The sequence below is a fragment of the Cyrtonyx montezumae genome, unplaced genomic scaffold (genome assembly GCF_038088225.1).
Source record: "Cyrtonyx montezumae isolate F1298 unplaced genomic scaffold, pur_monq_1.0 scaffold_36, whole genome shotgun sequence".
Classification (NCBI taxonomy): Eukaryota; Metazoa; Chordata; class Aves; order Galliformes; family Odontophoridae; genus Cyrtonyx; species Cyrtonyx montezumae.
The window spans coordinates 9954653-9969703 of NW_027072041.1; the positions used below are offsets into that span (position 1 = coordinate 9954653).

Sequence of the window (15051 nt, forward strand, 5' to 3'; positions counted from 1 at the left end):
CACAAACCGGTGACAGTTGGAATGGGCCTTTAAAGGCCATCTAGTCCAACTCCCCTGCAATGAAGAGGGACACCTACAGCTAGATCAGGTTGCTCAGAGCCTGGTCCAGCCTGACCTTGAACATCTCCAAGGACAGGGCATCCATCACCTCTCTGGGAAGCCTGCTCCAGCATCACACCATCTGCATCGTAAAAGACTTTTTCCTTATATCCAATCAAAATAGAAAAGAAAGGTAAATCCCTCCCAAAAAAGCTGTTATTAAGGAAATTATCAGTCCCTGACATGCAGCAGGACTGACACGGTGTGAGTGGAGCCAGGGTAACAGTGGCTGAATCCCCTTACTCACAAAACCTGCCACTCAGGAGCAGGGTGAACAGGATGGGCAGAGAGTGGTGTGTCAGAAAAGCGTGGTGTGGCAGTTTGCATAGGCAGTTGTGTAGCACAGGCAAGCAGGGAACACAAGTACCCTATGTGCTAAAGAGACACATTCATCAGACAATTGTCACCTGCAAAGTACAAGTTTGTCCCACTCTAAGCTGCATGATTAACACCCCCAGAAGACAGAGACTAAGTGATGGCGTCCACCCAAAGGAGAGCTAGGGTGTCTGCCTGTCAGGACCGATGTTGCAACCCTGACTGAATTTGGAGGCAATCATTTAGCTGTTCAGACGTTTGGCTGTGTAGAGTGCATGAACCTTTCACTGGCATCGTGGTGCAGCAGACTTAACAGCTTAACAGAAGTACGAGCAGGCAGAGGATCTGTCCTGCCTTATGTGAGGCTACAGAATGAAATATATAGATTAAAAAACATCATGGGGGATGAACAGAAGGAGCAAAGAAGTAACAGTTCACTTGTACACAAACAAGCGATTTCAAAGGTAAAAATACAAACCCAAGGCAGCCTGTATCACATCAGGTTAAGGAAAAAAACTGCAAGGCTGGAGGCAAGAATACAAAGGAAAGGTAAGGATGGAGGCAAGTCTGCAACTGAATCTACGTACAAAAACCCTCCTTACTAACTCCATGCCCCCAGATGCCTCCCTGCAACAGGTATGAGGCCCTGGATGTAAAAGATTGGCCTGTGGGTTATGACTCAGTCCAGGAAACCTAACAAAACCAAACAAAAAACCTATCCTCAACATCAAGACTAGAGCACTGAAGAAGAGATAGGTATGAGTTGTAGGTAATTCCTTCCTACAGGGAACTGAATACTCAACATGCCAAGTAGGCCGTCTTCTTAAGACGTCTGCTGTCTTCCTGGGACTCAGGTGAGGGATGTTACCTGGAAGCTACGAAGCCTGGTACAGCCATCAGGCCACACCTCTTGCTGCATTTCCACATATGGAGAGATGAAGCAGCTACGTGTGCCTCAAGGGGTATCAAAGGGGGATTCCAGGCCTTGGTACAACAGCTAAAGGAATTGAATGCACAGATCATCTTTTCTTCTGTCTCTTGTTTTGGGGAAGGAAATGGAAACAAACCAGAAGACCTTATCTTTAAATAACCTGGCTTTGAGGCTGGTGTTGTCATCACAACTTTGGCGTTTTCACAACTGGCCTATATGACACCAGGTTTATGGACACCAGATGGGGGTCACTTTTCTAAAAGGGGAAGAAGGGTCCTTGAGGAAAAGTTAATAGGGCTCATTGGGAGGACTTTGATCTAGGTCTGAAGGGAAAACAGGGGGGATAGTGAGCTTTCCTATGATAAGGTGTGGGATGCCATAGCTAGACAGGAGAGGGTGCTAGCAGGGTGCCCTGAAGGACCTGCTGCCTTGAGAGGTGCTAGCAACACTGCAGCACATACAAAATCCTAAGATGATGAAGCAGTGGCTGCTGGGGCAATAGGAGAAAGCAATGTGGAAAATCAAGGGAAATATTTAAAAGGAATGAAGATGTTATCCTTTAAGGAGGTGACAAGAACAGCTGCCCAGCTGAAGTGCCTCTACACCAATGCATGCAGTTTGGGAAACAAACAGGAGGAGCTGGAAGCTACTGTGCTACTAGAAAACCACAGTATAGTTACCATCAGATGATTTCTATGACTTGAGTGTGGCTGTCTATGGCTACAAGCTGTTCAGAGGGTACAGGCAAGGAAGGAGGGGAGAGGGATACTGATATCTACATCAGAAAAGGAATAGAATGTGAAGAGTTGTCTCTAAATAATAGTCATGAGCAAGTTGAAAGCCTACGGGTGATAGTTAAGAGACCGAGGCAGCAAAAGGGAGCCTTCTGATCAGTGTCTGCTACAGGCTACTCCATCAAGCTTAGCCTGTTGATGAAGTGTTTAACCTCCAACTATAGGAGGTGTTGCAATCAGAAGCACTCATACTGCTGGGGTCTTAACCACCCACATTTGCTAAAAAATAGCATGGCAAGATATAGGCAACCCAAGAGGCTCCTGGAATGTATTGAGGATAACTTCTTGAGTCAACTAATAGAAGGCCACACCAGACAGAATTTAGTACTGGGCCTGCTGCTTACCAAAGCAAACGAACCAATTGGTGACATAAGGACTGGAGGCTGCCTGGGCTGTAATAACCATGCTATGGTCGAGGGATATGAGTCTCCAGAAGGATATGAGGTAGGCAAAGAGTAAAATTAGGATGCTACATTTCAGGAAAGCTCTTCTCAGAGTTACTCAACAAAACACCCTGGGAAACTGTCCTCCTGGGCAAGGGAGCAGAGCAGAGCTGGCAGATCTTTAAGGAAGCTTTCCTCAGGATGCAAGAACTCACCATCCCCAGGTGTAGCAAATCAGGAAAGGAAGGCTAGACTAGAATGGCTGAACCAGGACTGGTCAAACTGAAGAGCAAGAAGAAAATGCTCAGGCAGTGGGAACAGGGGCAGGTACCATGTGAGGGCTATAAGGAAGCTACTAGGGCATGTAGGGATGGGGTCAGGAAAACCAAGGCCCAGCTTGAATTACACCCTTGGCAAGGGACTCGAAGAAGAAAAAGAAAGATTTCTACAGGTACCCCAACCAGAAAAGGAAAGTCCAGCAGGGCATATGCCCTTAGTGAATGACAAGCTGATAACAACAGACAAACAGAAGGCTGAGATACTTAACAACTTCTTTGCATTGGTCTTCTCTGAAAACTGCCTGCCACACAGCCCTGAAATGTTTCATTTGGTAGGAGAGGATTGGGGAAGCAACATCCCTCACACTGTGAAGATCAGGCTCGTGACCATCTGAGGAAACAGAACATCCACAAGCCTGTAAGTTCTGACGAGATGCCTCCCAGAGTCCTGAGGGAACTGGCTGATGTAGTCACCAAGCCACTCCCAATGAGATTTGAAAAGTCCTGGCAATCAGGTGAAGTCGCTGGTGAATGGAAAATAGGCAACATCACATCCATTTTTAAGAAGGATACAAAGGATGATCACAGGAACTACCATCCTATCGCTCTTCTGTGCTGGGAAAGATCACAGACCAGATCCTCCAGGAAGCTATGCAAAGGCACACGGAAGATAGAGGATGTGATACAGGAGAACCAGCATGGCCTCAACAAGGTCAAATCCTGTTCAACCAACCTAGTGACCTTTTATGATGGTGTCACTCCATCAATGGACAAGGGAAGTGCCACTGATGTAATCTATCTGGACTTCAATAAGTCCTCTGACACAGTACTCTACAATATCCTTCTCTCCAAATTGGAAAGATACAGATTTGATGGGTTGACTGTTCAATGGACAAAGAACAGGACACAGGATCAAATCCTTAGAGCAGTGATCAATGGTTCAGCATCTGGATGGAGATCAGTGATGAGTGGTGACCCATGGGAGTTAGTGCTGGGACTGATACTCTTTAATATCTTCATCCACAACACTGACAGTGGGGTCAAGTGCACCCTCAGCAATTTTTTGATGACTCCAAGCTGTGGGGTGCAGTCAACACACCAGAGGGATGGGATACCACCCAGATGCACCAAGATAGGCTTGAACAGCGAGCTCAGATGTACCTCACAAGGTTCAACAAAGATCTTGCAGCTGTGACCAGGCAACCTTCACTATCAGTACGAGCTGGGGGATGAAAAGGTTGAGCGCAGCCCTGCTGAAAAAGACCTGCGGGTACTGAAGGATGGTAAGCAGAACATGAGCCAGCAATGTTCCCTCACAGTCCAGGAAGCAAACCATACTCTAGGCTGCATCCAAAGAATGGCCAACAGGTTGAGGGAGGTGATCCTGCCCCTCTGCTCTCTGCTGGTGAGGAGTGACATGGAATACTGCATGAAATGGACAGTCCTCAGTACAGAAGAGACATAAACCTGTCCATTCACGTTCAGACAGACATCCATAGAAGACATAAATCAATACCATTCTCTAAAGCTGAATAAAGAGCTATTTGCAAAAACTGATGACATGCCAGCAAAGTTTCAAAGAAAATTTCTCCACAACTATCTCTGTATGTAGTCTGAAAATGAAATCACATTTGTATAACCAGTATGTAAGGTAGCAAGAACAAAGACTTCTTCTCTGGAACGGTACAAATAAAATCTTTCAGAATGAAATCATATAAGACAGAAGTCACATAAAAGCAAAGCAACTTCTTCAGTAGTCCAAATCCTGAAACTCAGGAATAAGCTATACAATAAACATTAAGAGAATCAACCATTGCTGAATCATAACAGTTCCTCATAAGGAATTTGTCTATCTAGAAAATTCCATGAAAAAAAAAACACTTTCATAGCTTTCAGTGTCCCCAGTTTTGTCTTTAACAGACTAACAAAAATTACTACTAAACTTTTATTACTTTGTTGGTCTTCAATCTTGTATATTCAGTTACTATTTTTAAATAAATAAAAGCATTTCAAGTAGAAGGCTCTTTATACCATTAAGGTATAATACTGCTTTACATTACAGCTTAAAGGTTTCCAAGTAACAGTGATTAAAAGTTATATTCAAGGTATAAAGCTCTCATTTGTGTACTCTTATGAATTGGTGAGAAGTAGCTGCACACTCCAAAGAACACTTCACTTACCGTTCTTTCAACTTCTCTCTCAAATCATAAACATCAGCAATCCCTGCTTTGAAGGGGAGAAAAAAAAAGAAAACCAGTTAAAATATTTACATCACATCAGGATGGAAAGTCTTCAATGTGGAATTGTTCACCACAGAGCTAACAGAGTGTATACGGACAGTTTACATTCCAAATGTTTTTTTAGGGTTGTTAACACGTCAAAAAGCAGAACAGTCTTCTTATTCATGCTTATTTCTCTAATAGATATTGGGAGATTGATAAACACTGATATATTTTATAATCATAAGATAGCATGACTTTGAATCCTTAATCACCCTTAATTGTGTTATGATACAGCACAGCTGACACAGTAATACAGAGAAGACTATTAACTCATTTTTTCTATCTTTTAAAGACAGTTGCAAACAAAGCACAAATTTAATTCCTACTAGATGATATTTTGGGATTAAAAAAAAGAAAATGTAGTAGTTGATAAAAATTTCATATTTTTTAGAAACTTCGGAAAGACAAATTTAATAAAAACTATATACAGATTAAATATACATACTATGATTCTTGTCTTCTTATTTTTCAGTATCCTTTGTTGAGAAAACAGATTTACTGTCTGGCTTATAGGTTGGTGTTAAGACTAACACACTGTTGAACACAACTGGCAGTATACCAATCAAAAATAATCTGCAGGACAATTTCCACTTTGATTAAGGATGGTATGCTTACATGCGGTGTTGACTAGTGTTGATTTTTTAATTTAATAACTTCAGATAAAAGCAAGTTTGCCTGTTCCCCTTTGTGGCCACAACCCACATATTTTCCAGAAAGAAAAAACACTCATTACAGAAAACAGCATGCTTTTATGCAGACTTTCTAAGTTAAAACAAATTGTGCACAAATATATCAGAAAACCAACAAACAAACAGAAAACCACCAAGAGAGTTTTGTCAAAAGAAAGGAGCCAACATTCGTTAAGCAAGATGCAAAATCTGGTTAACTAGTCGTCAAGCTGAGGTAAGTGGTGATAAAATCACTAATCTCCAAGAGAAAGTAAGTAGCATTCCACATCTCTGTATTTGTTTTCTCTATTGATTCTGATAATTAATATTGGTATTTTAATAGCTGTCACATCTGCTTTCCAAATTACATTGTCAGGCCTCACTGAGAAAACAGCTCAGTTCTTACCATGAAGGGACTATGGCCACTGACAGGATTACTTTCATGGACAGCCTACGTATATATATACCTCCTACGCAAGTTCACTCTGAATAACATTAAAAACTGCAGAGTAGTATTTCCAGTTTTGTCATGTTACACTGCAGGAATGGAAAAGACCTGACGTTCTGGGGAAGTACATACTGCATTGGTGGGATTCAGGCAAAATTTCCATTTTTACAAGGCTTGAAAAACTCCACACCTGACACTTTTCTGCCCTTCCAAAGGGCTATACAATCATAGACTTCTACTCCTTGTTCACCAGGCTATGACATTCAGAACTAGTAAATACTATCTATGAACATTCCTTGTTAACACTAATAACACAAAACTTAATGTTAGAACTTGATTCTAACTGCAGGCTTGTCTTAGGAGACCTTCTTTCTGATTTCCACCATCTGAGCTACCTAAGAATAAAGCTTTCTCTAATGCAAAAGACAGAAAATAATATCCCATAATATCCATCCAACTCCTACCTTTAACCTCAGGGAGCAGCAAAAGATGCGAAAGACATTTGAGAGTGACACTGCTGAATTTTACAGATGTTATTTGTTACCTTTCCCTAATGAAACTTAACAGGACAAGGCCATTAATTATTACTTCTATACTCAAAAGATGCAACCACTAGTCCACATAGCAGATAACTATGTCTTTAGACACCAAATGAATAAAAAGTCTGGTAAGAAACCAATGGAAGATTCTTCTGGAAACAAATAAACAAACAAGAAAAAGAGTGTCAATGGGGTTATTAAGAGTCCAACAATTCAAGTACTTGAAAGAAAAAGTTAAATGTAACAGAAGAAAACAAACTATATCTCTGACAAAGCACGCAATCAAGTAAACTGCTGACCAATATGAGGTGCTAATATAACAGAATTCCAGCATCAGAGCAAAACCCAGTAAGGCCCACATAAAACTGTCCATATCACAAAGCAGGGAATTAGATTCATGTACAAACTGGAAATTTGTTTCAAGGCAATAAAGTAAATACCAGACTTGAACGGTCTATACTAATACTAAGCAGAGCAATACATCCTCCAAAAGAGAAGCCAGACTAGAAAGAAATGGGTCTGCTAGCTCACCATTGAACTACTTACTTTTTTCTTTCACATCCGATTGACCAGTGTCTCTTCAGAACACCATGATGTACCACCAAAGAAAAGTAAAAATATATGATGAAACATAGGTTCATAGGTTTATAAGGTTGGAAAGGACCTACAAGATCATCTAGTCCAACCATCCTCCTATCACTATCCCTACCCACTGAACTACTAAATCAAATCCCTCAGCACCTCATCTAAACAATTCTTGAACAGCACTAGGGATGGTGCCTCAACCACCTCCCTAGGCAGGCCATTCCAGTGCCTGACCACTCTTTCAGAGAAAAAATGTTTCCTCAGGTCTAATCTAAATCTTCCCCAGCACAACTTGTGGCCATTCCCTCTCGTCCTGTCGTTATTTATCAGGGAGAAGAGGCCCACCCCCTCCTCACCACAACCCCCCTTCAGGAAGTGGTAGAGTGCAATAAGGTCTCCTCTGAGCCTCCTCTTCTCCAGACTAAACAATCCCAGCTCCCTCAGCCGCTCCTCGTAAGACTTGTGCTCCAGACCCCTCACCAGTTTTGCTGCCCTTCTCTGAACATGCTCTGGGGCCTCAATGTCCTTCTTGTAGTGAGGGGCCCAAAACTGAACACAGTACTCGAGGTGCGGCCGCACCAGAGCTGAGTACAGGGGGATGATCACCTCCCTGCTCCTGCTGGCTACACTATTTCTAATATAGGCCAGGATGCTGTTGGCCTTCTTGGCCACCTGGGCACGCTGCCGGCTCATGTTAAGCCGAGCATCAACCAACACCCCCAGGTCCTTTTCCTCTCTACATTCTTCAAGCCATTCTGCCCCAAGCCTATAGCATTGCATGGGGTTATTGTGGCCAAAGTGCAGGACCCGGCACTTGGTCTTACTAAACCTCATCCCATTGAGCTCAGCCCAGCTGTTCAGCCTATCCAAATCCCTCTGAAGGGCCTCCCTACCCTCAGGCAGTTTGACACATCCTCCCAACTTGGTGTCATCTGCAAACTTACTGAGGGTACACTCAATTCCCTCGTCTAGGTCATCAATAAAGATATCAAACAAGATGGGCCCCAAAACTGACCCTTGGGGGACACCACTCGTAACAGGACGCCAGCTGGACTTGACTCCATTAACCACTACCCTCTGGGCACGGCCCTCCAGCCAGTTCTCCACCCAGAGAAGAGTGAACCTGTGCACACCACAGGCTGCCAGTTTCCTCAGGAGAATACTGTGGGAGACCGTGTCGTAGGCCTTGCTGAAGTCCAGGTAGACTACATCAACAGCCTTTCCCTCATCTACCTGTCTGGTCACCCAGTCATAGAAGGAGATGAGGTTGGACAAGCACGACCTGCTCTTTGTGAACCCGTGCTGGCTGGGTCTGATCCCCTTGTTGCCATGCGCATGTTGTGTGATCTCCTTCAAGATCATCTGCTCCATAACTTTCCCTGATACCGAGGTCAGGCTGACAGGCCTGTAGTTCCCCGGGTTCCTTACGGCGTTTCTTGTAGATGGGAGTCACATCAGCAAGCCTCCAATCTTGTGGCACCTCTCCAGATAACCAGGAATGCTGATAGATGGCAGAAAGTGGCTCGGCAATCACCTCTGCCAGCTCCCTCAGCACCCTTGGGTGGATCCCATCTGGCCCCATGGACTTGTGGCAGTTCAGATGGAGGAGCAGATCTCTGACTGTCTCTGCTTGGATCACAGGGGGTGCATTATGCGCCCCGTCCCGGACTTCCAGGTCAGGGCAAGTACCCTGAGGATAACTGTTCTGTCTATTAAAGACAGATGTGAAGAAGGCATTGGGAACCTCAGCCTTTTCCTTATCCTCTGTGGTTACGTTCCCTGCCTCGTCAAGTAAAGGAGAAAAATTTTCCTGTAAAGGAGAAAAATTTTCCTTAGTTTTTCTCCTGCTGTTAATATATTTGTAAAAGGGTTTCCTGTTCTCCTTTACAGCAGTAGCCAGTCTAAGTTCAAGCTGGGCTTTTGCATTTCTAACTTTCTGCCTGCAAATCTTGGCAAGTTCTCTGTAGTCACCCCAGGTAGCCTGTCCCATCTTCCAGAGGACATACACTCTTCCTTTCTCTCGGAGTCTCAACAAAAGATCCCGGTTCATCCACACTGGTCTTCTTCTCCTCCGGCTTGACTTACAGGACTCCGGGACAGCCTGCTCCTGTGCCTTTAAGATTTCCATCTTGAGGAGCATCCAGGCTTCCTGGACCCCTTTACCCCTCAGGAGAGAGTCCCAAGGGACCCTTGCAACGTGTCCTGAACAGGTCAAAGTCTGCCCTCTAGAATTCCAAGGTAGCATCGCAGGAGTAAGAAATGATTTACAAGGCATGGCTAACAAAAGCATAGACAAGTATACACCTTACTGACCTAGAAACGGTTGTGGACTCATGTGGTGGAGTGTAATATCTTTTTTCAATGTATTTTCCCAACAAAACACACACATATTGCACATTCCAAGCAGCAAACCTTCTGAGATATTCTAGTAACACTCGAGTCACTGCAGTGTGACCTTTGTTGTAGTGTGTGAGGAATAAACATAGTGAGGAGGAAGGTGGGGGTAAATCTAATGAAGCTGAATGTTAAAATATTCTCATATTTATTTTGCTGGACAGAGACTTTTCAATCATACCCATTCTTTCTCAGCCTAGCTATTTGGCAACAGTGAAGAAGAAAATGCAGACAAAGAATAAATGAAGTTCTAGAGAGGAAAAATGTCCAGTTCAGCCAATGAAATGCAGGCAATAAAACTGATTCTGAAGAACATCTGTGAACATAGAAGTAATCTATTTTACCCCTTTTTGAAAGAAGTCCAATCATTGCAAACACCAATTTACCTTCACTATGGTTAATAACATCACAAATCAACTGTATGTGAACCTATGATATGCATATTCTAAACACTGTACACATTACATGTTTTTTAGCAGGTTATATGATCAGGAAAGTAATTCTCATACTGTTTACATTAGCAGCCAATTTTTATTTTTATTTATTTATTTTTAACAAGTAACAATAGAGCCTAAATTTCAATTGGTCCACTGACAGCACTGACATCACCCAGATAAGAAAGACTCACCAACATCAGCAAAATTACACTACTATTTGCAATAAGAGCAAATCCCTCTAAGATGAAAGCTACCATTTGCATCACTTCTCCTAAACCCAACTTGCCAGCTAACGCATCACTCAGTATCTCATGGTTTATGTGATAGCAACTTCGCCTTAAATTCTCGTTATCTTCTTCAGACAAATAGTATCCTCTCACATAGCTTTACATAATCCAATACAAAAATGCGAATGAACTGTACTGACACACTTAGAGTCATTTTTGTACAACATACAAGTTGTACTTTCTCAGCTAAATATTTACATGCCATTATCACTGTCGCCTCCTGCTTAAATTCAGTTATGTATTTTTAATGAAAATTCAAAAGTATAGAAGGCTTTCTCTATCCTTTTCTCTCCAGAACATCCTGAGAAATAAATCTTATCTGAACATAAAAACACACATCCAACCACAAGGGGTAGTACAATCCATCTAGACACAGAGAAGAGCAAATAGTCTACTAAACTGCAACAATTATGTTCCTTTAATTGCTAGGCAACTTTGTTAAGTCCATGTTCTACCCCTGACTTACATAAAAATATCAGAAGACTAGATACGTGGTCCAAACTCTGAAGCACAAGAATTTGAACATCACTGAAAATACTGCTCATTGTTACGATACACAATGCTAGTCATACAGCTTATAAAATTGTCTTGCTGTTACAAAGTGAATTATTTTCCTCCCAAAGTTTACTGAAAAAAGAACCTCTATTACTTATACTAGTAAGTAGAATGTAGTAAAGAAGAAGGTCCCTTTCATTGAAATGTCAGCTCTACGGCATTTAAGTATTTTTAGATAACCATCCTAATCGCAATGAAATAGAGGCACATACAGCAAACAACTTGTCCAAAGTCACAAAGGAAACAAATTACAGGAAGTAAAGGACGTGGGCCTCATTATTTTCTAAAGCATTAGCCATAACTATTTCCAAAGGATTTCCTCAAATATAGGCTCCTATTCAACTTAAGCTTCTCAAATATAGAATAATAATATGGCACAACAGTTGCAGTGGTAAAGAGGAATTTCCACCCAAAAGAAAATGACCAGACAAAAAAAACATGGAAAATATTTTCTTTTCAGTCTTTATGATACATATTTGTGTGGTAAGAGTAAGTAACAACTGTATGTGTTTATTCTAACATCAGCTGAGGTCACTGTAGTTCTGAGAAAAGCATTCACATAGCCTGTATCAGTGAGTCTGCAAGTGAAAAAAATTGATTTATTTAGGCCTAAGAAAACCTTGCCAAACAGTTGGACACTTCTGTCCCCTCTCCTCAACTACCCACACCCAGAAATAGCCTCAAGAGTGAAAAAAAATCTTCTGAATAGAGATGTATTTATGGCACTAAGTACACCTGACAGAGAAAGAAAAATGTATTCTTCAGAAGAATAAAAAATAACTTCATGATATCCACATCAACATTTACACCTTTTTGTTGTACATTATCTTAACACACTCCCACAGACATTTGTCACTTGAGTCCATTGACAGGGTTTCATGCTATTCACAGGCATTAAATCAGCCCATTCATTCTTTGCAAAAAAGAAGAGATAAGTTTCCTCAGAAACATAGAAAGCAAAGGCTTTCAGTGATTCACTCAGTCAAACTTGTACTGCAGGAACAATTGACTGTGCAGGCAGCTAGACTGGAGACACAGCACTGACATTAAAACCCACGAGGCACTCATGTGGGGAATTCTTAAGTCAATTATTCCCGCGTTATTCTGTGCTTGTGTGCTTTTTATTGTGCTAATAGTGGATCCCGTGATTTACCACTAAGATTTTTTGTCTCATCTGCTCATGAAAAAGTCACAATCTAACAACGCCATCCTTGGTAAGAAATTAAAGCCATATAGCTTTAGTGTTACATGGGAGGAGAGTTCCTTATCAGTTTGGGTCATCTGATGGTAATTGACCAATTTTAAGGTATAAATTCATACAACTAAAAGTCAGGGCATTACTTATCTGCAGAATTTCTATTAAAAGTAAAAAATGCACCCAAAACAACAATAAAAAATATACACAGAGAAGTCAGATGTCATAAACCTGCAACTACATACTGACACTTTAAAAAATTTAGCAGAAACATCATGCAAATATGGTAGATCTGATGAGAGTCCATTCCTGACTCTTACAGATAGAAAACCCCTTCAAAGATGTTGAAGAGACTCTGATTAAAAAATTCTAGTGTTCAGAAGATTCAAATTATAAGTTTTCATTATTGTCAATTTTTCTACTTATGATTATAATATTCACAAGTACTTTCGTATCACCAATACAAATCATGACTATTGTATACCACTTGTCATAGCCACCTTAAAATCACCATTTCTAAAGTAAAATGCACAAATAAGTCTAAGTCCAGCCTATGCATAGCTTTGATTAATCATCTTACTAAACACATCTATGACTAGTCTTCCTAGTCTTTAAATACTTTCAAAATGGCTACAAAGTTAATGGGACAGAACAACAACATATTGTTATAGAAAATATTTAACATATTCTACATTCCTATGATATTAAAAATAATTTCACTATTTGGACCTAAAACACTCCCAGAAATTAGTGGGATTTGCTACTAAGTTTCAAGACAGAAAAAAGGGTCCAAAGCTACATAAAAGTAAATACAGATTTTTCACAAATGCTACCATTTTAGCAACATCAATAACAGTAGTCATTTACAACAATATTAATCAGAAAAACAGATATGAGAATACCCACTTTGGAGAAAATCTTTTAATTAAGGATTTTATATGAATTACAGCAGCTGTTCTGCTGTTCATACACATAAGCTCTTCTCAGCCTGTCATATTTTTACCTATTTTTTCAGACCAGTTTGTTACAAATCATCTTGTACACGTTAAAATGAAGAAGTCTTATGAACTGAAGATTTTTTATTTCATGCAATATATGCGTTCTCTTGTAAATGTCCAAAACAACTCCACATAAATAGAAGGATTGTACCATTTTCTGACTGATTATTTCAGGAAACAGTTGTTTCACCCATTACAAGATTCTTCACTCATCCTTCGGAATAATTCTTTGTCCAAGAGTGACCTTTTTAACTGTAGGTCAATACTGTAACATACATTTTAGGAAGAAAAGAAAGAAAACCGGTATACAGTTAAGCAGTCTATCAAACCAGTATCAAACCAGTTTGATAGACTGCTTAAGAGATGATGGCTCAAGAGTACTGAGCGCACAAGACCACTTTATTTTGAGGAAAACAACTGTCCACTTTCAAAAGGCTAAATTTGTTTGACTTAACTATCCATAACACTAGTCACAAAAGCAAACTCATACTGGTGCCCCTAATCAGGACGGCATCCTAAGGTCAACCTGGCACACAAAGGGGCCAGCTGGCCCACATGCATGGGATCACTGGATTGGAGGACTCTGTGGCAAACTAAAATATATAAGGAATTGCTTTCAAGGCTTCTGTCCTGCTTTCAAACTTACCTAAAGCTGGCTGATTCTTTCAATTCTTAGTAGCTGAAGGCAGGAAGATGTCCAATCATGTAGACCCCATTTCCATAAGAAACTAAAAATGTGCAGAAATGATCATCAAATCTCGACTGTACCTGTAAGAAAAAATAGACTTCAGTGTCTGTTTCAGACTCCCAGTGCCTATACTTCCAAAGACAAGGCTCCTCTGAGGGGCAAATACAGCAGAGCTTGCACGCTTCTCACAAAACCAGCCACTAGAGGACACATGATGATGAACGTTCAGCAAACCTGCTTCTATCCAAGAGATGGCAGTGGTGAACAAATATACGAGGGGGGGGGAATGCATGGCTAAAAAAAAAAACCACAACACATAGCCAATGAATTGGGCTTTCCGGCAATCCCAGAATTTAACGAGCAGGAGATATTCACTGACGTCAGCTCACAACATAACTTGATAATATCTCAAACCCTGGTGGAAATAACATACAAGTTTCTCCGTAGCACAATTTTTTAACCTTGGACAGAGAATATGGACTTGAATACAAATAAACTGTAATGGAGAAAGCAGATGAATAATCTTTTACAAATACATATACATGCATACATATGTGTGTGTGTCTCAAGGATTTTGAACAGGGAAAATTTTTAAAATAAACGTGCTTCAAATTATTAACTATAATTACATACTAGAAAAATTGCCAAATTCTTCACATTCTCCATGTTTTCAAAGGCCTATTGCTAGAACGTGATGTCCCTTAGCTTACCTAGAGTAGGATGGATCACTCAGATATAGTATTAGAGCTGTTATCCCATTTTAATTATTCTTCCACACCAAGAACGACTTGGACAATGCTCAAGAGAAAGCTGCAGTTTCATCATCTACGTTTACGATCCTAAACTCAAAACGGCCCCTGTTCTTTAGCAGGGCACACACCATACACCTACCACAGATACGGCGAATACCGTATACATATACAGGCACACAGACCCCTGTACAGGTGCACCCAGAACTAACCCATTGGAACCGACGCCTGCCCGAGTCAGGGTCAGAACCAAAGCAGGAACATGTGGGCCCCCGCCCTCCCCTCCCCTCCCCTCCCCAGCCATGCGCGGGCCGTCCTGCCGCGGGGCGGCGGGGGGACCGGCTGGGAAGGGGGCGCGAAAAGGGAGTTATTCCTTCTCTTCCCTTCCCTTCTCTTCCCGCCCGCCGCCCCTCAGCCCCGCCCCCT

The 15051-nt window shown here is 41.4% G+C and overlaps 2 protein-coding genes across 2 annotated transcripts in view; one reads left to right on the forward strand and one right to left on the reverse strand.

Annotated features, from left to right (window-relative positions):
- FANCC (FA complementation group C) overlaps positions 1-13931 on the reverse strand; it is an 80103-nt gene extending 66172 nt beyond the window's left edge. Inside the window, exons 1-2 of the mRNA XM_065745676.1 lie at positions 13835-13931; positions 4981-5026 (exon numbers count right to left, since the gene is read on the reverse strand). The gene's annotated coding sequence lies outside the window, so the exon portion shown is untranslated. The remainder of the gene's footprint in view (positions 1-4980; positions 5027-13834) is intronic.
- Positions 1-15051, forward strand: part of AOPEP (aminopeptidase O (putative)) — a 296802-nt gene that overhangs the window by 241964 nt on the left and 39787 nt on the right. The gene's annotated exons all lie outside the window — the stretch shown is intronic.